The 23,434-nt window shown below is 47.0% G+C and overlaps 1 pseudogene; it reads right to left on the bottom strand.

The window, feature by feature from the left end:
• Positions 1-15,278: 15,278 nt before the first annotated feature.
• Positions 15,279-23,434, bottom strand: part of LOC149355804 (uncharacterized) — a 72,334-nt pseudogene continuing 64,178 nt past the window's right edge.

Raw genomic sequence — 23,434 nt, 5'->3', positions numbered from 1 at the left:
TTTACTCTCCAATAAGAGCAGAAGCCTCAACGATACTAAGCTGAACTACCGGTCTTTTAACCTGACCAGCAAGATTCTACAGTAATAGTTAGTTCAATGCTGGAGTCCATTCCGCCAGAACTGGCAGCTGTAGAGATACATTAGCCTGTTATTATATGAACTGGGCTCGACTGATTACAACAGTATATAGGTGTCTGTTGGATGCAATTTGTAGATGCTCAGATCTTTCCTTGCATAAAATGTTCGAGACTGCAACTTCAACACCATTTTTTTCTCCTCTAAGCTGGATTGTCGGCATATACGAAGGGTGGACGAACTTAATGTAAATATCTGGTGATGTTCAGATGATAAGAGTTTAATCTTATTGGGGCTTGCGCCTTGCATATTTAAGTGGAGCGACCTTCTTCCGACATTCCCCGGTATTGCATGCCGAACCAGGAAACCGTCCCGCCTCGATTGGGGAGAACTAACGCAGGGCTTCGCGTATTAATAGGAATGGCAACACGTCGATTTGTTCTTGTTGTCTCATCATCTCGGATACTCGCTTTGATACAGGCGCGGACACCTGACGGAGAAGAGAGAAACAATGACTTTGTTCTAATATTTGATTAAATTGGTGGGACTACATGCGTGTTTGCTCTCGTGTAGAGGAATCGCCCTCAAGTCGTTGTGGTCATGAGTTTATGCTTTAGTTTTTTTTCATGTTCGTTTGTTTTCTTTTCATTTAGAAGAGCCATAGCCTTGAAAAACTTAGAGATCACTGCGTCGATCCGCACTAGAGCAATGAGAAAGCGAAACGTCAACATACTATATCGACGTCCGTGGCTGTTCTGACGTCCATGTACACTATAGACGTCCATGGCTGTTTTGAGCTGTTCTTTTTCACGTCGTCGCTTTTGATTAATTAACTAATTGCTCATCACCAACCAAATTTTTCCCGCGGGAACATTTTATCACACTCTATCGCAACCACACTTTCACACATTTATCTTGAAAGAACGATGTAATCGCGCGGAAAAAATTGCGGACACACATTGCTGACGTGAAAGAGTCATATAAAGCTCTCACATTAATCAAGGAGAAACTTGATTCCGCAGCAGTGTTTCTTTTTCAAGTTCAACTTGACGTGGCAATGAAGGCTAACTTTCCCCATCTGTCGCCCTTGCTTCAAATGCGAGCTGCAGCGCTGAAAATGAGAGACCAACAAACGCGCGTGGTGTTTAGAAAGTTCGTGGACTTTGCATTACATCAATGCTATCGTACAGCATGTAATTTAGACAGAAGTACGCTAGATTGACTCATGAAGAAACCCAGGCTTTTTAAAAGAAATGGGGCCGTATTCCTTGGCGCAGTTAAATCGCTCAGGTGGTGCCACAGGGACCTAAGTTCTTTATCTGGTTTTCATTTTGTGGTGTTTCTACATTAGATGAGCAGTGTTCCTGTTGGTCGAGGTGCTTCCCTCCAGCTCCTTCGCAGCTATACAGCGACGATCATTATCGTCTAGGCCTGGAAGCCTAACGGAGGGATCCTGCCTCAGGCGGCGCTTCTCACCTCTTTCTTCTACACCTCTAAATTCTCCTCCTTTGTCGTATTCGGTGACGTCACGAATCTGCTGATTACACCACCACTTATCCAGGACGGTGTCCACTGGACAGCTTCTCGCCCTCGAATTTCTTCAGGTAAACACAAAATAGAGAATTTGTGGTCCGAGTACGAAATGATTTGGTTAGGGAATGGAACACCACTCGAAGAGTTGTCGACGGTTCTGTTACGTGCACTGGGATCGCACAGTACATGGGCCTCCAGAATTTCATCTCTACCGAAACCAGACCGCTAAGGCCGAATTTCGATGTAGGCGAAATTCTAGAGGCCCATGTACTGTGCGATTTCGGTGCATGTTAATGTACCCTAGCTGGTCAAAATTTCCGAAGCTGTTCAATACTGCGTCATTCATAGCCTGAGTCACTGTGGGACGTTTTTTATTTATTTTATTTATTTCAGTATACTGCAAGCCAGAGTTGGCCCAAGCAGGAGGGGCATACAACTAAAAAAAATTCTAAAAGAGCATCATCTACAACACCACGAGTCAGTAAACAGGACACAAATCCAGAGTCATCAAACAAGATACTAGGAGCCATACAATAAGTTCTTTAGCTCCTTCTCAAAATTCCTAGACTTACATAGACCCGAAGGAAGACCATTCCACTCCGCGACAGTGTTCGGAAAAAAACTGTTCGTAAACCCACTAGTTCGAGCGAAAATTGGTGCTAATGACTGCTCATGTACATGACGTGTTGTCCTAGTGCTCGCCAGCTTCACACAATCACGAAGATCTGCCTTCAGATTTCCAGACATGTAATTATGAAGCAGTACTAGACGGGTAACTTTTCTTCTTATTGCCAAGAACTGTAAATTACTCTTTCGAATTAATGCAGTTGGAGAGTCTATCCTTCTATATTTCCCATAAATAAAACGAAGTGCTTTTCGCTGAACACGCTCCAGTTGAGCAATGTCTTTCTTGTTATGCGGGTCCCACACTGCTGCCGCATATTCAAGTCGGGACCTAACACAAGCCTTGTATGCAGTGATTCTGGTACTCACGGGAGAGTTTCTGAGTTTTCTTTTAATAAACCATAATTTCTTTACTGCTGATCAGCAGATGTCAGCTATATGAGTGGACCAAGTAAGTTTGTTCGTGAGGGTTACTCCGAGGTACTTATAGCTTTCTACTTCTAAAATGGGATGATTGTGAAGTATATAACTGTGAAATCTGGGCGCTTTTTTTCTTGTGACTTAATAATACGGTTTTGTGTGGGTTAATATCCATGCCCCAGCGCTCACACCAGTCTGCAATTGCTAGTACAGTTTTTTGAAGTGACAAGTGGTCAGAACCACTTACTACCTCTTTAAAAATTATACAATCATCGGCAAACAGCCTCACCTCTACATCCTTTTCAACAATATCCACTAGGTCATTCACATAGATTAAAAATAACAGGGGTCCCAAGACACTGCCTTGAGGAACCCCTGAATTCACATGCAGCATGTCTGAACAAGAGTCCTGGATTGCTACAAATTACTGTCTATCTGTAAGATAGCCATGCACCCACTGAATTATAAAAGAGGGAAGTCCAATCGATTCAAGTTTAAACAATAATTTTCCGTGAGGCACCTTGTCAAATGCTTTACTAAAGTCAAAAAATAAGACGTCTGTTTGTCCGGAAGCATCCAGCACTCTTGAAAATTCATGCACTACAGATAAAAGTTGGGTAACAGTAGACATACCTCGCCTAAAACACCAATCAACCGAGTAATGTACGCCTGAGCCACAAAGTTGATAACGGTCGCAGACAGAAAGCCGCTGGACTGACGCGCGGTCAGTCAAGCGACGACCGTGATGTGAGAGATAAAAATCCAGAATGTAGCCATGGCAACCGGTAAAAAAAAAGGAAAGTACAGGTGAAGCCGCGCCTTGGCAGGGGCGGAAATCGCCGTTTTCATACCTTTGTGAGCAGCTGCAGCAGCCCAGGTAGCACACGACGGCGGGCCAATATTGGAAATCCACTGGCAAAGCGCGGCCCTAACTAGGCCCAGAGTTGCCAGTGAGCATCCGATATTGGTTGTGCCACTCCTTAGCACATCCAGCAATGGCCCTGGTTGTCCGTCGCTTTACCAGTATTGGCTGAGCCCTCATTAGATCCTGGCTATCATGAGCCAGGTTAGCCAGGATTGCCCCACTGTTTGCCATTGCTGGCTGTGCCATAATCGAATCATGGCTATCATGGACCATGTTAGCCAGTGTTGTTCCACTCTTTGCCAGAATTGGCTATGCCATTTCCGGGAGATGGCTATATTGGCCTAGGATTACCACCGCTTATCCAGTGTTCAAAGTATACTGGCAAACGTTGGTAAACATTGTGTCATCCATTAAAATGGGTTCAAAATTAATTTTATTGTCGAGTACCATATCGGCAGTTCATAATTTTCGAACGCGCTAAAACATGCGAGTTCAAAGATTTGGTTTTATTTAGTATTATATTTTAACCGAACACTTTTGCAGTTTGTGAGCAAAGCTACCCATGACTCCGTTGGAAAAGCTGCACTCTGGTTGCGCAGTGAGCAGCAATAATACGTTTAGAATTGCGATTGAAGTCCTGTTGATCAGAATTAACGTTCTGATTACACCCGAGACGCCTTCAACAAAAATTTTGAACAGGTGCCTTCAACAAAAATCAAATAAGTTTCATTTGATTAAATTTTTGGAATAAAAAAATCACTTTTTTTATTCGCTCTAGGAATTCACTGCCGCAGTGCGCAGCTGGTGTCTGCTTCAGGGAGATCGCGATACAAATGTAATAGATTAGCGCAAGTGCATTCGCTAAACCGAAATTGTGCTCAGTTTTGGGAACGTCCAGAAACGAAGCAGTCGCCTCGTAATTTCGAATTATGCGTTGCGCTCGTGAAATATTAGGCGGGTGCTTCATAAACGCACGCGGACACGTGCTAAGCGATTCCTACGCTTCCCTACGTCGTGCCCTGTGGTCGCGTCTTTCCCGTGTTTTCTGATTTGCTATTTCCTTCCTTTTCTGCAAATCGTTGTGTTGGAAATTGTTGTTTTTGACCATTTTATACTTCTGTTGCGTAATTTGCATTGGGGGCAATATAGCTCTTGCTCACGTCCTTGCATATTTACTCGCAAGTTTTTTTTTCTTTCGAACATGACCTTTATTGATGAAAACCGTCGAAAGTAGTTGCGAACCACAATTCAACATGCCTTTGTTTGTTTTTGCTTTTTTTGCGCGAAACTTCCACACCAACAAACAATTTGAGGATTCTTCGACGACCACTGAATAAATGGACTGACAACTGGCGTTAGACGCATGTTAACCTAGCTTGTTTGGCGCATGTACGGTACATAAAACTATGAAAGAGCGCGCATTCTGCTTGGATATTTTTTTTGCTTTATATTTTTGTTATTATGTGGTAACATTTTAAGCTATCTTGAACTAACAGAAGCCACATCATACGGCCCCACAAAATACGCGAGTGTCTCAAGTCGTTTTGGCGAAATGCATCTTGAAGCTCCAAGTTTTTCACTTCAAAATTTTCAGGATTTTGCTGCAACTTTGTAGCAATACTTTGACACTTCCGTGTTTCCCATCCACTTCTCTCTTGTAGATATTGCTTTCTGTACTGCCTGTGGCCATGTGACTCATTCTCCAAAAATTCCAAACCCTTTTCACGTGTTTTTGCCTCTTTCCCTCTCTCTTTCAAGTCTTCAAGTCCAATATCTCCCCACCTGTTCTCCCGGCCGTGCCCTTTTCCGGGTAGCGGGCTAACCCCCCACCCCGCGAAGCGCTATTTTTTCTTTTTGGTTGTCACTTTCTCAAACCTGTTTTCCCTCGCGCGCAGATACGCGCTTCGCTGTTCCTCCACCTCCCTGTCTCCACCTTTCAGCTCGAGGACTTTTCTCGGAACCACAAAACCTGTGTAAAGGAAAATTACTCTCTCCCCTCTCTCCCACACCATCGTCTCCACTGCTCGTCTTGGAACCGCGCGACTCATCACAAAAAACATTCTTGACTGCACGGCGGAGCTCAACCACGTGCAAACCAACGCGACGAAAATGCATGCACACTCGAGCTAGCACCGTTCATAGTCTGCGCACGCGAAAAGCCACACTCATATATTAGGAGAGCTCCGACGCTGTTCGTACCGCCTGCAAGATCTTTTGTAAGTACTAAAACTCTTTTATCTTGATATACGTCTGGAAGTTAAAGTGGTTTTTGTAGTAAATGTTGCTTTGACTACATGCGCCATATTTTTTCGGCAGGAGAAGAGAGCGGGCCAAAAAGCACGAGGACGACTTCTGTGTACCCACTCTCATTGCGAAATGGCTTGGTTGACGTCGTGCGCAGTGGAATTGCGGCCGAATGGTGAGAATTTAATTTTTCGTCTTTGGTGAGATGAACTCACTAAAGATTCACTACTTTGGCTAACAGCGGGTTTGAACTCATATGAATTGAGATAGGATGCATTCGGGAATATGTCCTTTACCGCTTATGCACGACGGAAATCAGAACCGCTTAATTAATTTTCCACTGCAGACTAGTTGGTAAGGATATGTGTAATACTTCCGTAGTGTTTCTTTTTGCCTTCTACTCTTGCAGACTCAATAGGAAATCCGCAATTACTGGTTAAAGCTTTTGCCCAAGTTCTCTCGCAATGAAAAAGGGCATTACTCTGGACTATCAGACTAGTATTTTTGTGTGGTTTTCAAGTTGCAGTTTCGAATCCAACTATAGCATGCATGCGAAGCAACTAAGGTAAAACAAAGGTGCCCTGAGTTCCTTGCGTTCAGCGTATTTCGTCAAAAGTCGCAAGCCGCATTTTTGACCCCATTAAATAAAACTAATCAAAAATGTTGTTTTGACGTCCATGTGGAAGAGACGCTACAACCTGTGCATATTTACTGGAATAAAAAATTACCTCGCAATTTAGAGATACGAGTTATGATATTAAAACAAAATAATACATTAATCTGTTTTCAATAGCACATTAATTTGCTTATCTTGCATTGAATATATTTACTGGGAGTGCGACACGACGCATTAAACTAAATTAAACCATTTGGAATAAGGGAAGTTTAGTAAATTAAATTCCACTTTGTGCAACTAATGTGGGGCTGGTTCTTAAGAACAAATTAAAAATTATCCTGTAAAATATGTTGCTAGTGTGTTCACGATGACTGTTTCACAAAATTCGGTGTTATTTTTGTTATGTTTGTTATGTTATGTTTGTTTTTGTTCTGTGATGGCCATAATTCAACTTACCATGACATCATACATCTCTTTGCAGGCTTGGCACTTCGTGAGGCCATCGTGCAAGAACTGGACGAGGAATTTGTTTGAATGCAGTCCAGCAGCCCCCTTGCAAGTGGAGTGCAACGATTACTTCGGATATGACTGATCAGTTCACTGGAGGACAGCTCCGTTGAGCGCTTTATGGATGCCTTAGCCGTGCCGCAGCAGCTTGCCGAGATGCTTTGTCCAACCTGATCGGCACTCACCAAACTTGAAAATAAATTGTTTTCCCACAGCCTCTGCCACCATGCTCTTGGGCCCCTTTTCTTTACTCCCCAGGGTGGCTGGTGGTAGCGCAAACCATCCTGTGTGCGCTAGAAGCGTGATTCTTGTAACTCAAAGCAATAAACGGGTCTTTTTTCTGGAATTCTTTCGCACCCTCATTTATGAATATTTGCTAGGTAGAATGTTATGTATGTACATCTACCCACAGTGCCGGTCATTGGCGAGTGGGTTAATTGCATGTGCCAGCGTTGGAAAGCTGGAAACCTTTATTCGAATGCTGGATGCCAATATTCGAAAGCTGGAAACCATTATTCGAAAGCTGGCTACCAATGTTTGAAAGTTGGCTACCAATGTTTGAAAGTTGGCTACCAATGTTTGAAAGTTTGATGCCAGTATGAGACCTTTGCTGGTCCATGCTGCAGAACGAACATCGGGACTGCGTTGGCCGCTTGATCGGCCGAGCGTTGGCCCAAAACTGGCATGAAAGTAAGGCCAATGTGTAAAGTGGTAGCGCTCGGCCCAAATGCCAGTGTAGGACCGATGTTCGTGCCAAGTTTTGCCAACACTTGCGCGACGTTCGGCCAATGTTGTTGTGCTGCCTGGGAGACGGCGTGAACGATGTCTCCTCGAGGCCAGCAGTGCACGTTGGTAGGCTTCGCCGCCGACCCAGACTGGAGACCCCTGCGCTTCATTCAAACCATTCCGCAGAACAGGATATGCCGCGCCTGTGGATTGGTGTGCAGGATGACAGCACTGTTCCCCTGCATGCACCTGTTGTGCCTGTCCTGCTACGACCAGTGCAGCGAAGACGGGGACCGGGTGTGCCCTCTGGATGACCAGCATTTCTTGGACGCAGACGTCATCTGGACCGAGTGCCCTCCCGAAGAGATGCTGGAAAGACAGGTGGGGGCAATCTTATTTTCAAAAGGACGGCGCAGTAATCTGTTCAGCTCGGTTCAGTTCAGTTTATTTCCTTAAAGACCCTTATTCAGGGATTTATATAATGGATGGAGCTATGGATAAAACGTGAGATTTAATTTTCTAACATCAGCTACGTTTTTCTCTTGGTGGAAGCTTGATACACAGGTAAGGGCTCCGAACTGAACTGAACTTCTGTAATCTCAACTGAACTTCTGAACTTCTTGAACCTCATGTAATCTAATCATTAGCCTGACTACTCTCACTGCAGTACAAAGGCGTCTCCTATATCTCTCCAATTAACCCTGTCACGTGACAGTGGCGGCCACCCTATCCCCCCAAACTTCTTAATCTCTTTTGTGACGGAACAGCGCAAAACACCGGGACAACAATCACTGAGTAGGGGCGCGATACATGAACCGATACATGGGGCGAGATACATGCACAGTGTCGTCCACTCTTAGTCAGAATGCGCTAGCGCATGGCCGTGCTCTTTGGAGGGTCACTGCGTCCGAAACAGCTGAGCATCGAAACGAAGTGTGAGATGACGCGAAGGACCATGTCCAGGTAAACCTTCTCCTGCGCCACTTTGCTGCGATGAGCGACTGTGTCGCATGCAGTGGCCCTCTGAAGAGTGCGGCCACGCGCTAGCGCATTCTAACTAAGAGTGGACGACCCTGTACCTCAGGTCGACTTTCGTCCTCTGGGAAGAAAAAGTGTATCTTCAGAAACGCGGTGTTTGCATCGGTTCATGTATCGCGCCCCTACTCAGTGATTTGTACTTGGCGCGAAAAGGCAGGTTCCTGAACGCAACCCTTGCTGGTACAAGTGTTAAAAAGGTATTTAGGTACGTTGATGACTGCCTTGTTCTTTGTGATGGCCAACGCACTAATAAGCTGGAAACCGTAATGGAGGAGGTGGGTCGCTTTGCGCAGGCATTGCAGCCACTTATTGTCACGCACGAGCTTCCTGCTCAAGGGTCACTCAGATTTTTAGACCTGAGACTTGAGTTCACTAGTGGGCATGGCTGCTGGGCCTATGAGCCCAGAGGGGAGAAAGCGCCAATGCCCTACCAATCAGCTCACTCTAAGCTGACCAAGAGGGATATTGTGAACTTGTGCCTCACAAATGCCTTGAGGAAGTCCTGTGTTCACAAAATGGAAGCGAGCTTTCTTCGGCAGGCGGAACGGCTTGGCAACTCGGGTTACCCCTCGCACCTGTTGGTATCTGTTGCCAAGTAGATGAAAAAGCACCTGATGCGGGCTAGGCCCGAGCAGCAAGATGTGGCAAATAAAAAGAAAGAAAGGAGGCCGGTGGTAGCAATACCGTATATTCACAACGTTTCCCATTGCCTGAAAAGCATTGGTCGAAAAACTGGCGTGAATGTTGTGATGACGGCTCCTAATAAACTCAAAAGTCTGTGCAGACGAGTCAATTCCGACCCGACCAAAAAGAAGCAGGGATGCACGGTAAAGCACCGAACCCCCTTTGTGGAGTGTACTGAAGGCCTTGTTTATTCGTTGCCAGTGACATGTGGTAAACAATACATAGGGCAGACTGGCAGGTGCATGAACGAAAGGCTACTAGAACACAAAACTAATTTCGAGCAAGCTTACAGGAACCTGGAAATTCATTGCAGAGATTGCCCTTCAACAAGTTGTGCAGCTGATTTCCAAAAATGTAGAGCTTTGGCTAATCACAAAGACCAGTTAGTCCGTGAAATATTTGAGGCAGCTTCGATAGCAAGTCTGCGCGACGATTGTGTCAGCACGCCGTCTGTTGCTTTGACAAAGAAAGAATTTGACATGTTAAAAATGTGATTATAAATCTGAGATTATTTATCGGATGTTGTAATTTTTGGACGCTTGAACGATATGGTTGTGACGCATATGTTTTTGAGGGTGTGGAGAAGGTATAAGAAGCAGTGTTTCTACGAAATAAAAACCAGTTGTAAGTCAGCGCTTGTCTCTTGTCCCGGTGTTTTGCGCTGTTCCGCCACAAATGAATAACCAACATGCCCAAGCTAGTGTCCTGGAGCGCTATGCCGGAAGGCCCGAGTTTGGCGTTCGCCTGAGTTTCATCCGGGTTTGCGATGACGGCAGTCAGTGAACGAAGATAGCGCGGAACGTGCGCAGGCAGCGGACAATGAAATGTAGAGATAAAGCCACGCAAAGGCGATACAAGCGCACCCTGCGCGCCTGTTTCACACTTCAAACACAATCCACTGCGCAATACCAGGCCGCAGCGCTACCTGAAGTTATCAGCGCCATATAAGCAATCGCGAAATCGTGACTTCTCTGCTATCTATCTGCACACTCGCCGCTAGCTGTTTGACACGCCTTTTCGGGCGAGTCAAAGGCGTGCATAGGCGTGTCTTCTTTTTCAGGCTCTATCTGTCTCTCCAGTTCCGAAGACGAACAGCGCGCACTAGGTGCACTCTTGTATCAACCCTTTATTCTCTCTCGAATACGTTAAATGCAACAGATAATATTATGAGCATTTCGTTCATTTCCAAATATATTTTAAAATCTGGATCCATTGAAGCGTTGTTGAAAAGCATAGCTTTAGGAAATTAACAAAGATTTGACACTTTCTGCCGCTAGTGGCGATAGTGAGGCCATTGCTTGCATCTTGGGTTGCATACGAACAAGAGCGGCAGCCCACGGTGCCGAAAACGAGTGAGCTTATCGCTGACACTCCGCCGGTAGCGCTGCCTTCGACTGGAAAGACTGGGCAACTACTACACGCTGAATTTGTTTTATTTTTCGGCCATTGCGATAATATATTTTATTTTGTCGTATACCAAAATACAACAATGATGCATATTCCGGCTTGCATAATACACAAAAGTAAAAAACTGAACTGCACTGACCCCCGAGTCACTGCTGCTCTCCGCAGCGACCTCAGGTGGAGTTCTCCGCTGCTACGGCTGCTTCCGCACCCCGCTATGGCCAACCATTGCTTTAGTACGCTCTTGGCGAATCTCAGCGGTGGAAATTGGCCGTGAGAGCGGCTGTGGTGCGGTGTGAGAAAAAAAATTGCTGTTTGGTTGTATTCAACGATTCATTACGTGTGCCTGTTGTGTGTGACGCCTCTTTAGTGCACTGCGGGTGCGAAGAGCGTGCTACCAAGCGACACAACTCATCCTATGTCATCAGACGGTGACTAAAAGCTGTGAAGGTGGTGGCGCGCGTATCTGCGTAGTTTTTGTTTACGTCGCGGACTGGTTTTGTCACTAACATCGATCGCCGTTGTATACCGTAGTGACATCGCAATAATATCGTTCGGGCAGATGATTTGGTTTTATGGGGGTTTAACGTCCCGAAGAAGGCTATGAGGGACGCCGTAGTGAAGGGCTGCGGAAATTTCGACCACCTGGGGTTCTTTAACGTGCACTGACATCGCACAGCACACGGGCCTCTAGAATTTCGCCTTCATCGAAATTCGGCCGCCGCGGCCGGGATCGAACCCGCGTCTTTCGGGTCAGCAGCCGAGCACCGTAACCACTGAGCCACCGCGGCGGGGCCGTTCGGGCAGATGAGGGATCCTGTTTGTAATAATGGAATCGGACTTATCACAAAGAAAGGTGTTACGGTTGTGAAGTACGCAGTGCTTGCGTGCTGGAAATTACAAGCTCTTTATTGCACTGGGTCTGGAGCAGCGACCGTTTGTCGATCCCGGATGCAAGCCGCCGCGGTGGCTCAGTGCCTATGGTGCTCGGCTGCTGGCCCGAAAGACGCGGGTTCAATCCCGGCCGCGGCGGTTGAATTTCTTTGGAGGAGAAATTCGAGGCCCATGTACTGTGCGATGTCAGTGCACGTTAAAGAACCCCAGGTGGTCGAAATTCCCGGAGCCCTCCACTACGGCGTCTCTCATAGCCTCAGTCGCTTTGGGACGTTAAACCCCATAAAACCAAACCAATCCCGGATGTGTTTGACACATTGATGCTGAGCTTTATCACCGATGAAAGGACGGCCAAGCCAAACACCTGTGATGTGATGTTGTTGGAGTAGGACGTGCTCCAAGCACCGTTTCGTCGTCGTGCTCCGCGTTTGACGCCTTGCAAGCAGGTGTGACGCGCCGTCAGTGTTGTGCTGTCTTACGTAGTTGCAACAGGCTATAGTGTTGTGCAATCTTGGTATGCGAGCGAATAAATCGGCGGCTGTCGCCACCTTGCGTGTCCTTCGCCGAGGTGCTTAGATTAATCAGCTATGACGTCCGTTTTGCCTGTTATATTTCGATGGTCAACATCGTCGATGTCTGCGAGCAATCAGCACAGCCGCGCAGCATACCTGTAACCGGCAGGGATGTTGGGAGTGGCCCACCCATATCGCGTGCGCCTATAATTTATGTACGGCATGCCGGGGGCGGGACCAATGGTTTTGATTGACAGGTGAACTCGGAGCTAAACTCGCGAACGGTGAAGTGCCCCGAATTCATCTCGGGACTGTCATGGCGGCAGCAGCAGCAGCCTTGGTCATCGCTTCCTCTGACGGCAAATATCAGTACGGCCGGATGGACCCGTTTACTGCCATGGCCGACGACGAATTCCAGCACCATTTTCGCCTCTCCAAAACATCGGTGCGATGGTTGTGTAAAGAGTCAGGCGACGACCCACGCCTGCGGAAAGTGCGTACCGGGCCTCATTCGCTTTCGGTCGAAGAGCAAGTCCTCTGCGCACTCCGGTTCTTCGCGACCGGGAGCTTGCAGGGGAGCGTCTGCGCAGACCGCTTTATTGGATGCCACCAAAGCACTGGGAGCCGCTGTGTGAGGGACGTCTCCGACGCGCTTATCGACGCGGCTGTGCAGAAGCGGTGGCTCGCTCTCCCCACGACTACGGCCAAGCGTGCGTGTGTTAAGGAGCGTTTCCTTCTGCGTGGCGGCATCACAGACGTCGTGGGATGCGTCGACGGGACCTACATTGGCGTAAAGGCCCCTTCGAAGTCCAGCCCTGACATGGTGAAGGCCAACTATTTCACGAAGAAGGCACATTATGCATTGAACACAATGGTTGTAAGAATTCTCTGTTTTTGCTTTCATGCATGTCATGGTTAATGGAATGTTCTCCCATTTATTAGTGATAGTGGTCCGTGTACTGTGCAGTGTCAGTGGATGTTAAGGAACCCCATTTTTTTGAAGTTATTGGCAGCCCTTCACCATGACATGCCTCATCGCTTGAGTTACTTCGGGACATTAAACCTCAAAAACCGCTTCCGTTTATCAGTAACTGAGCAGTTTTACACACAGTGTACATATTTTTTTGTCTTTGCTCATGTTTGCACATGTAATAAGTGCATGGATTTTTCCACCTATTTCATGCAGGCCTTTTAATGGGTTTTTAAACGGTAGAATTTGTGTCACTTGGCAGATTGCATTCTTATGCAATATTCATAGTTGCAATAAATTATTCACTTTGACTGAAGTGGAAAAGCTTCTGCCGGAAGCACTGACGTCTGTAAGCCAGGAAAACTGGCAAAACTGTTGTGTTCATGTGGAGCAAGTTGAGGCTAAAGCATGGCAACGCGACATGATTGTTGCCGCGAAAACTGAACCGGTTGTCTTCAGCATTTCTGACTCGTGCAACTCCTCCTCTGATGAGTCGAGCACTGATTCTAGTGATGAATATTTGAGTGGCATCGAGGAACTTGTCTGACTTCGAATTGATCTGTAATACACATGCTGCCGAGGAAAGAGAGAGGACTCATCGGCTTGCTGTGATCACCTTTGTGCGTGTGTGGGTGGAAATGTGAAATACGTGTGCATGTGGGTGTGTGTGTTGATCAGTCCACCGAGGAAATTGTAAGTTTCCATCAAGAATTGCAACATTTCCATCAAATCATTGCATCATTGCAATTCATTGCATCAAATTGTATCGGGCAGTAACTTGTAGTGTAGGTGGTAAGGTGGTCGTGTTAATAGTGTCTGTATAGAAGTAGAATTTGTAAGGTTGTGCAAAGAGTACTTTTTCCAATTAGAATACGTATACTGGTACACGTCGTCAATGTGTGCAGTTTTTGGAAGATTAATTACAGAAAAATAACGTGGAGCTTAATCAAGCGTTGTGTCAATTATTCGAAAAGTATCTGAAAATTTGAGAGCAAATTGGATTCATTTAAAATAATTTTTAACATATACTGTTTGATTCGTTCCACTAACTGAACAGAAATTTATTCAGTTATGCTTTCCAAAAAGTTGGAACATTCACAAACCCCTAGGCATTGTCCTCATTTTTTGTGTGAGCGTTGCGAATGGTATGTATGGGTGTCTGATCTTCATGTCCTGAAAAGGGATTCATGGTTTGATGTTGTCTTGCATTACTGTCAATCTCTGGTCGTTTTGACATGTTATGCAGTGCCAGTGTTGAGGTAGCCAGTACTGTATGTTTTGTCCTTAATTTTTCGGAGGTGTGAATGATTTCAAGCTGGCTCTTGCTCAGTTGAGTGTGAATCTGTTTCGAGTCATGTCTTTGTTAGTACATTGGTCAGGTTTTCGTTTTATGAAATAGTGTTGTTCGATGGCTCCACATTTTTTTTTCAATTTTGGAGCACTTGATTGATTGTGTGTTGGCGTACGTGCACTGCACGTGTCCTTTAATTTGTATGCACTGTGATCCATGCCACTGGCTGTTTCCAGAATAAACCATTTCTCGCAAACACTTCGGGGTCAGCATTCTTTATTGTGCTGTCTCATTGATTGTTTGCTCTTTGAAAATATTTTTTCCTAGCGTTGTACAACTTTTTCTGCATTCTTATTTGACGCTCCAACAGCTTGGAACTCTTTTTACCTGGCTGCATGAAAATCCTGTCTGAGCAGCTTCTGCTCTTCTAGGAGAGCAGGGAAATCGAGCCAAGCTGACTCTTGGGGCATTACTATTTTCTGTCACTGTGTGAATCAACACTATGTTCAAAATTTAACACTTAACACAGGAAAACAGGCCATATCGACGTGGTGTGTGTAAAAATAATTTGACCAATCAGTTTAAATATACTGCTCTTTTGCCGCATATAATAGCCAAGTTATAGAGCTCTCTTCAATGACAAAGGAAAACGTCCCTTGCTTAAGAACGAAATATATTTTAACAAAAACAAAAGAATTGCTGATATGCACAAGAATGTGACACATTTAGAGTGACAAAATAGGCGATTAAGAAGTCTAGAACTTGTTTTCTGGGCTCCTGCATGATAAACCAGCATTTTAAATTAACAGACATCTTGCTACTGAACTTTGCGATCAGTAAAAAATAATTGTTCTCGCCAAGTCCTTTGGGCTACTCTACAGCACAGTGCCAAAGTCGCTCCCAGACTCTTTCGGCGCAGACTGGATCAGCCGCTAACCGGTTGCACAGAACAATTCATAACATGCCAGGTACCTTAAGAGAGGCCCACGAAAAAGTGGGCTCCTCGGCAACGGCGAAATCGAAAGTTGCAGACGGCCACTTGTTAATCGGGCCACTGCAGATCACTCACCACTGTGCTAATAATTAAGCCCGACGAATGAATGTCATCTTCCGCACAAACCTCTCGCTTGCATCTAAAAATTATAGTCACAATGCTGCAGAATAGGGAAGAAAACCGGCACTGCTGACCAAAAGCCGGTGCGAGCTCACTGACAACGAATTTCGGACAGCTCACATTAACGCGGTATGCATCAAATGAACAGATGCATGCAATTCATTTCAGAACGCGGCATAATATTCAAGCGATTCTGAACAAAACGAGTTTTCTCATTCAAGTCACGCGAAATTCAACTTGCGATGAAAAAAAAAAATTTGCGAAAAAAAAGTTTCACCATGCGGGATTAGAACCCACGCACACCCATTGCCTGGCTCGCAGGAGCGACGGGTTGGACCACACGGCCACAGAACAGTGCGGAGCGATACACCTCTCTTTATTTTTTTTTGCGGACTACTTGCGTAGCCTTCACAGCGTTGCACATGTACCTCGTCGCCATTGGCAGTCAGCTGATGACGGGGCCGTAGCGTTGGAAGCGTTCCCTCGCGGTACAAAGCAAAATTTAATAATGCATGAATCACTCTAAAGGGCTTTAAATCCAAATCTTGCAGAGTATAAAATGCTTATAAAGGTGTACTAAGTGCATTATAAAATTCAACAAACCTCGTTTCTTTAATTGCACACGCAATGCACTTGGTGGAGCGACACACAAATGAAAAGTGCACCGGCGGTTGGCTCACGTGACCTGTTCTTTGTAGACCGCCCAAGAAGCCCATGAGGTGGCGCCGATGTGATGATAAAGCACGGAATATATCCAGATAACCCAATGAAGCTGGAGGCGTGACGAGGGTGGGATTTTGTCTTGCTACCATTAGTTCACTCATCTGAGGGCGTCGCCAGAGCTCGGGAAGATTCCGAGTTTGAGCAACCTCGGGCCTTCCAGCATAGCGCCCCTGATACGGAGAAAGACAGCGGTTTACTCTGAGGTCAGTACCATTACTTAGCTGCAATATTTTATCATTTGAAGCTATTCGTGCCGAGCAGCCAGAATAAGCCGGCGACTCACGGGTGCTTTTATCCGCTCAAGTGCCGCACCGCAGTAAAATGCCAGTGCTGAATTATGTTTACTAGCAATTAAAGTGCTGGTTAGAGGAAATTTTCTTATATGGTTCTTTAGCCTACCACAGAAGGAGCTAAGTTGCTAGGGAGTTTCACGACTTTGTTATAATAACGCCAGAAGATTACGCACACCGATGCACTCATATGGAAATGATTTTCAGTGGTCTCTATGTTGTAACTATGCGTAGCTGCCGCTATTCGTTGGCCTAATCACAAATGATCAGACTTGATCCAGTCGTTGAAACTTAACTCGGTGAATTTATTAACATGTTAAATACAAAGAATCAAATGCAAGCAACTACACATCTCTCGGAACGCTCGAGCAGTCAGCGAAGCTAGCTGCTCGTCGTTCGGCGTCCGGAGTACAACTGCCTCTCGCTCTCCCCACGCTGTCCAAAGCCACTTCCAACCGCGGCACCTTTGAGGGGGCATCGGCGCCCGCGCTCACACAGAGAGCTTCCGCTTTGGGTGAGCCGGCACGGCTCCTAACTGATTACTTCGGAAGACCAGAGCGCGAGCCTCCAAAGGCCCCCCCAGGCGCTCCCAGGGCCAGAAGGACATGTGGCGGGGAACGACAAGTGGGAGATGGCACACACAAAAAACACTAATGGGCGGTAGGGTGAGCCCGTCCTTGACCGTCGCGACGGAAGGTCGCAACACTCCCCCGCCGAATGGGTCAACGACTCATTCTACGCTTCTGACAGCTCAGTCGGGTACATAGCTGTACAGGCCGTCTAACTACTTTGCCCTTCGGCAGCCGGACTTCGCAAGACCTTATCTTTCCGTCGCGTCCGTGGAACACACGTTACAACGACTCCGCTTTTCCACAGGAGGCGAGGAAAGCTTTCGCGGACCAAAACAATGTCCCCAGGCTTCGTGTTCATGTCCTTCACCAGTTCTAAATGCACAGCACGCGTCACAGCACAAGTGAACAGAACAATGTAGGATTTAACTACACTTGAACCCTCTTTCACGAGGAGTGGGCACGCAAAATCCACTCCGATGACTTCGAAAGGCTTTGCTTGAGAAGTTCTGTCGGGGGGGAGTTGGTCCGTGTCCAATTCGACGCGGGTGGCACTCAGCCGCCGGCACACAACACAGGAGCGCACTACACCTTTCACCAAATGCCGGCCACGCACTATCCAAAACCCTTCGCGCAGTTGGACGTGCGTGTCCCGCACTCCTGCATGCAACAACTTCTTGTGAGCCTGATGCACTAACAAGACAGTGTATCGGTACTGCTTCGGTAGGACGATAGGTTGCCGCTCGTCGTAGTCCTTGTCCGCTGAACAGGGGTGATTGCGTATCCGTAGCAACCCGTTGTCATCTCTCCGTAAAACGAAGTCGTTGAGGGTTGAATCACGCGGCGTCATGTCTCCTTTGGCTACGCGCTGCAGCTCTATACTGAATGTCGATTTCTGTGCCTGCTTCAGCCAATAAAGTTGTGCACGTTCCAAATCAAGAGCCGTTAAGGGTCCCGTATGTCTTTGTCTTGTTTGCAGGTCATTTACAAACCGCAGAATCCAACCTGTCACTCGGTTTACGTTAGTTACGGAGCTGAATCGATTCAAGTCTAGGAGTTCGCTTTCTTCTCCGCAGACGGGCTTCGTGGCTTTTACTCCCCTTTGTTCTTCAAGCTCGACAGGTGTGAAAAGGTTCAAAACAGGCTCCACCTGTTCATCTGCAACCGTCGCTCTCAATGCGACTGCATGAGCGCAAGTCGCTTCCTGACAGGAAAATGAAGTTTTGCCTTGCACTGCCCATCCAAACACTGTTTCGAGTGCCGTTAGCCGAGCGTCCAATTTCTCCATCCTGCCAGTTAGAAATTCCCAGAAGTGATCTGAACCGACCAGGACATCGATCAGGGCAGTGTGGGGATGCTCAAATTCGTCACCCGGTGACAATGAGAGCTCGCGCAGAGTCTTCCTGATCTGCTCGTCGGGACCAGGTATGGCTTGGTCGCATATAGTAGGTACCTCCAAGGCCTCAATTTTACATTCTGTTTTGGGGTCACCTTTTCCGAGTAGATGCATTTCGACGCGTCGGAATGTGCGCTGCTTCTGTGTTCTTCCGAAAACTCCAATAGTGAGTATTTCGTTTCCTAGCAGTCGGCAACCGAGCTGTCGCGAGCAATCTTCGGAAATGAAGCTTCTTTGGCTTCCGCTGTTAAATAATAGTCGAGACATTCGTGTTGCCCTAGCCCATTTGTTCCAAGCGGTCACCGTCGGCATTAGCACATTTTGATTGGGGCGATTCTCCTCGGCTTCGGAAGCATGCAGGATGACTCCTCCAGCTCTTTCGGTAGCTCTCTCTCCTTTCGATGAGTTCTTAATGAAGGCGGGATCGCACATGGAGGTTGCATGCCTTAGTGCGCATTTCTTACAGATCAATCTCACTCTGCAATTCTTGGATCTATGACCTTGTTTCGTGCAGCGAAAGCACCACCTGCCTTTGGACGTTAAAATTGCTTTCTTCTGCTTTACATCCAGATCTGAATTGCAATCTTCCCCTCCGTGATTGCTTGATCCGCAGATTGGGCAGCAGATGTTTGATGCTGAGCTATGCAAAACTGCGGCCGAGGAAGGTCGAATGCTCCCTCTAGATTCTTCCTTTGGCCCGTGAAAATGAGACGTTGGCTTACCGGATGCAGTGTCAGGTCGATGCTCGAAGGCTTTCTCGCGGCTCACCAACTCCAGTCTGAAGAACCGAAGTAGAGACTTGAGTGGTGTCCGGCTGACCGTCGCTGTTGCTGAGGATGTCGTGGACCGGGCACAATCTTCTGCCGTTGTCGATGACGTTGTACTCGGAGCATGTTGGTCCTCTGCGTGCGCGCGGTGATAGGCGAGGACGAGCTCTCTTGGAGGTGCACGAAGCAGGACGGTATAGAGCATCGCGTTGTAACTGTCGTCGCCAACACCTAATGCTCTCAAGCCTCGCATGCGCACTTGCACGTCGTCGTAGAGCCGCCGTAAGTCACGTACTTTTCCCGCAGACATCACACCCCGGATATCGATGAGCCCCTGCATGTGTTCCTGTATCAAGGCCGCTTGGTCGCCGAATCGCTGCTTAAGGATTTCGATGGCGTCGGTATAGCATTCAGCTGTAGCTTGAAGCCCGGCGATGGCGGCTTCAGCTTCTCCAGAAATCAGCGACTTTAGGTAGTTAAAGCGGTCAACAGGGGAGAGGTCCGGATTCGTATGAATAGCTGGCTCAAACTGCTGCCAGAATGGCTGCCAATTGTTTCTTCTTCCGTCGAATTTCGATAGTTCCAATTTCGGAAGTTTTATCTTGTGATGTGCGGATGTCGTAGAGGTGGTCGCTGACTCCTTCCGGCTTTTAGGACTTGTCTTGAGTTTTAATCTGCAGATGCTAATGGCAATCTTGTCCGTATACTCAAGGACCTGTTCAAACTCAGCGTCTGCGTCGTCATCTTTGATATGTGGCTCGATCGCGGAGTACACATCGTTGAGCGGCCGTTGCACCAATTGTAAGCGCTCGAGAAGAACGCTCACCTTTTCGATGTCGGGTGCTGTCTCGGCGGCCAAGATGTCGTCGGCTTCTTTAGTGAGACGCGTCGCTGATGCTCTGACAGCCTTCCTCTTCTTCTTCAGCACCACCATCTTGTCGTTGTCGTTGGGGGTCCGGTCGATGTAAGAAATCTGTTCCCGGGTTTCGGCACCAGAACTTTTGTTGTAACTATGCGTAGCTGCCGCTATTCGTTGGCCTAATCACAAATGATCAGACTTGATCCAGTCGTTGAAACTTAACTCGGTGAATTTATTAACATGTTAAATACAAAGATTCAAAGGCAAGCAACTACACATCTCTCGGAACGCTCGAGCAGTCAGCGAAGCTAGCTGCTCGTCGTTCGGCGTCCGGAGTACAACTGCCTCTCGCTCTCCCCACGCTGTCCAAAGCCCCTTCCAACCGCGGCACCTTTGAGGGGGCATCGGCGCCCGCGCTCACACAAAGAGCTTCCGCTTTGGGTGAGCCGGCACGGCTCCTAACTGATTACTTCGGAAGACCAGAGCGCGAGCCTCCAAACGCCCCCCCAGGCGCTCCCAGGGCCAGAAGGACATGTGGCGGGGAACGACAAGTGGGAGATGGCACACACAAAAAACACTAATGGGCGGTAGGGTGAGCCCGTCCTTGACCGTCGCGACGGAAGGTCGCAACACTCTACGACGGCCTTGGTTGCTGCCCATATGCAACATCTTTTCTGCGCATATGAGCAAAACATGGCCATGTTTTCCTTTCGTTCGTTCACTCTTTTTACGATTCTTACCGTGAAGTGCAGATGTTCATACTGGCTTTGTATTAATCTCTCTGCAAGGTAGCACGCCATACATTTAATACTGACGTTGCAGAATGACTATTTGAGCGGATGAAAGCGCCCGTGAGTCGCCGGCCTACTCTGGCTGCTGGGCACGAATAGCTTCAAATGATAAAATATTGCATCTAGGTAATGGTAGTGGCCTCAGAGTAAACCGCGTGAACTCTCATTTGGACGATGTCTTTCTCCGTATCAGCTTGTTGTTATGTGTTGATTGCAAGAAGAAGCGATAAGTAAAAGCCTTAGGTACCGAGGATGCAGCTCTCGACCACGCGTAGGTGCTGGGCTTCTAAGCTGCTGCGTCGGAAACAATAATCACCCCGGCGCTTTGAGCGCTCAGTGCGAAAGTGAACTTCACTGGAAGGCAAGGTTTATCCGGCTGTGCTGGCGCGCTGTTGCAGCCGACGCGGTGAAAGCCACGCCTATGGATTCCACTGCGCCTGCACGCTAGTTACCCAGGCGCCCGAGAGAGGCGCTGCGCAGAGCGCCGGCTGCCCGGAGCCGTGTTCAAACTAGAAGTGGACGACCGTGTACATCATCATCAGCCTGACTACGCCCACAGCAGGGCAAAGGCCTCTCCCATGTCTCTCCAATTAACCCTGTCCGTTTAAGTTGCGGCCACCCGGGTGTCGAACTGGAACCGAACCTGAGCCCTAAACCGGAACCGAACCCGAATTTTCACCCAGAACCGCAACCGAACCGAACCCATATTTTTTTTCCCCATCTTGGAGCTGAACCCGAACCGGAACGATTCAAAGGAACCGCTCTGAACCGGTTCGGACTCTGTTCAGCCCCACTTTGTTAAACCCTGCACACTTTTTTTTTTCATACAAAAAGAGTCTAGCGCGTAGGTTTACCCATCCGAAGCTGTCGGCGCTGGAAAGTGCGAAAATGGCACCCAGTGTATGCGACAACAGAATTGAATGAAGTGTGTTGCCTGGGAAGAAACCTACTTGACGCTTCTGTAATGTACCGGCACGAATTCTAAAACATTTATTTATTTAATTTTATTCCAAGGGCCGAAGCATTACAGAGAGGAGTGGGTAGTAATAAGAAATATACAAGAACAATATTGGTACAGCAGAATTAGATTATATAATCGCTAACAACATTCTTAACTAACTCAGGAGTTTGCAACGCATGCGATAGAAGCGGGAGGGTAATTACATTCCTTAGCTGTCTTGGGGATGAATGAGGAAAAATGAAAGTTGCTGCGATTTCTTGGCACTTCAACCTTGAAGTGTTGGTCGCTGAGGGAAGAAACATATGAAGGCGGCAGAATTACCGAGTCTCTGAGATGAGGGTTATAAAAGTAGATTTTGTGAAACAGACGTAAACATAAACATAAATAGGTACAGACATAAACAGACATTGTACGTCAGGTTTATATGAAATCTTGAGTTATTACTTCTCCCTCTTTATATGTTTGTGTATGGCTGTAATCATATTGTTAGCACTGATCTAACTCAATAAAGGTCTTAAAACACCAATTTTTTGTTTGCGTTTTTCCTTCTTTCAAACGATGCTTTCGACATAGGTGCTCGTGAAGCACCCCGTGGTATTCGCCTACGAAAAACAAATAAATTATATTTGAATTTCTTCTTGACGCTATTCTGGTTTTATCAACAGAGCGATGGTTCTGACGTGTAGTTGAATTCAGGGTACATTAGGCACGAAAAAAAAATAGCAATATAACTGCCAATATGTAGTTTGTTGTAATGCTAGTTTGTGAAGCACGCTGGTTTAAGTGCAGTAGTGACTCAGAACAATGTGTCAGCGCTTATATCACAGTTTTTCCGCGCCTCACGTGACCTAAATTTAAACTAGACGTTATAGCATCGTTCGGTTTATGAAACCGAGACCGAAAAAGCATGGGAAATTAAATTCTTTTCTGCATTATTCAGTGGCCGTAGGCAAATGCCACACGGTGATACAGGTATTCTATTATCTAGTGCATCATTTGAAAGAATAAAACGCGCAATAAAATTTGTTGTGCCTAGTACTTTAAACACCTATTGAGAATACCTTCCCGTTCTTTGCGTCATTAACCACAAATTTATGAAACATTAGCGCAACAACCCAACAACGTTGTGGTGATAGATTTTGAGGAAGGAAATGGCGCAGTAATAGTCTCACTTCTCTATGGACACCTCAACCGCGCCATAAGGGAAGGGAGGAAGGTGGGAGTCACAGACGAAAGAGAGCATAGGGTGCCGTAGTGGAGAGCTCCGGAATAGTTTGGACCTACTAGAGACCTTTAACGTGCACTGACCCCCCACAGCACACGGGCGCCTTTTGCGTTTCGCCTCCTTTGAAACGCCGCCGGGTTCGAACCCGGGTACATCGAATAAGTAGCCGAGTGCCCTTAAGTCTGAGCCACCGCAGTAGGTAGTGCAACATTTACTTTTTAAGCGCTGGGTGTCTCCGACAGCTGACGACATTGAGACTAGGGAGGCAGAAAGTTAGTCCCAACAATCCGCCTCACAGGTGGGCAATGGGGGTGGGGGGACGGTGAAGGTTGCTGA

The sequence above is a fragment of the Amblyomma mixtum genome, chromosome 3, assembly GCF_055824585.1.
Source record: "Amblyomma mixtum isolate Tamu chromosome 3, ASM5582458v1, whole genome shotgun sequence".
NCBI lineage: Eukaryota > Metazoa > Arthropoda > Arachnida > Ixodida > Ixodidae > Amblyomma > Amblyomma mixtum.
This window is presented reverse-complemented; position numbering and strand designations above follow the sequence as displayed.